Source organism: Colobus angolensis, unplaced genomic scaffold (genome assembly GCF_000951035.1).
Source record: "Colobus angolensis palliatus isolate OR3802 unplaced genomic scaffold, Cang.pa_1.0 Scaffold130, whole genome shotgun sequence".
Lineage (NCBI taxonomy): Eukaryota > Metazoa > Chordata > Mammalia > Primates > Cercopithecidae > Colobus > Colobus angolensis.
This window is the reverse complement of record NW_012114253.1, coordinates 2,837,945-2,839,587: the sequence shown is the minus strand read 5'-3', so window position 1 is coordinate 2,839,587 and position 1,643 is coordinate 2,837,945.

Below are 1,643 nucleotides of genomic sequence, written 5' to 3'. Positions count from 1 at the left end.
CCCGCCTCGGCCTCCCAAAGTGCTGGGATTACAGGTGTGAGCCACCATGCCCAGCCACTTGCATTTATTTTTATTGAGAGCTCTGGCTCCAAAGAAAAACAGATTGGGTTTGAAGGTCAGCATAACTTTTTACTGTGTGACCTTGGGCAACTCATTTAACCTCTTTTAGCTTCACTGTCCTCATCTGTAAGTGGAGCCGGTATTCCTACCTCCTAGGGTGGTTGAAAGGATCAAATGAGAAAATGAATACAAGAGCCTTAGATATTTACTGACTAGTACAAGCAATCCCTAAAGAGATACATGCTCAATGTGTTAGCATTAATTATTATTATTATCCATTGCTCTCTCATTTAAGCCCCATCCATTTCCCTAGTTCTTGCCTTTCTTTCTGTTAATCTTTCTTAGCCGTATTTCCTTACTCTTGGGGATTTCATGGAATGTCTAATCAAATTATTAAGGTTATATTCAGACATTCATTACCCAAATATTTACTTGGCTCTTACTGTATGCCAGACACTGTTCTGGACATCTGGAAGTATTAGTGAACAAGAGCCACAAATCTCTGCCCACAAGACGCTGATATTCTTTTTTTATTTCCTTCCTTCCTTCCTTCCTTCCTTCCTTCCTTCCTTCCTTCCTTTCTTTCTTTCTTTCTTTCTTTCTTTCTTTTCTTTCTTTCTTTCATGGAGTTTCACTGTTGTCACCCAGTCTGGAATGTAATGGCGTAGTCTCAGCTCACTGCAACCTCCGCCTCCTGGGTTCAAGCAATTCTCCTACCTCAGCCTGCGGAATAACTGGGATTACAGGCATGCACCACCACACTCAGCTAATTTTTGTATTTTTCATTAGAGATGGGGTTTTGCCATGTTGGCCACGCTGGTCTCGAACTTCTGACCTCAAGTGATCCACCCACCTCGGCCTCCCAAGGTGCTGGGATTACTGCACCCCGCCTTCTTCTTCTTTTTTTGGGGGGGGAGGGGGGACAGGATTTCATTCTGTCATCAAGGCTGGAGTGCAGTGATACAGTCAGAGCTCACTCCAGCCTCAATCTCCTGGGTTTAGGTGATCCTCCCATCTCAGCCTGCCGAGCAAGAAGCTGATATTCTAAACACTAGATATTCTGCTTCACATAAAGTCCTTTTGCTGATCTAGAGAGAATCAAAATAATATTTGACAATAAGGACTTCATATCAATATACTGATTTTTCTAGGAATCACACTGATGAATTCACCTTCTGTTGATAATTAATCACCCTCAGTCCTCCTGCACTGATAGCCTTCAATGATTGCCATCTGCTATGGTTTGAATGTGTGCCTCCGAAATTCATGTTGAAAATTAATTCCCAATACAATAGTATTAAGAGGTGGGGCCAGATGTGGTGACTCACACCCATAATCCCAGCACTTTGGGAGGCCGAGGCATGCAGATCACTGGAGCCCAGGCGTTCAAGAGCAGCCTGGCAACACGGTAAGACCCCATCTCTATGAAGAATACAAAAATTAACTGGGCACGGTGGCATGCACTTGTCGTCCCAGCTACTTGGGAGGCTGAGGCGGAAGGATCACTTGAGCCCCGGAGGTGGAGGTTGCAGCGACCTAGATTGTGCCACTGCACTCCAGCCTGAGTGACGAGGTGAGACCCT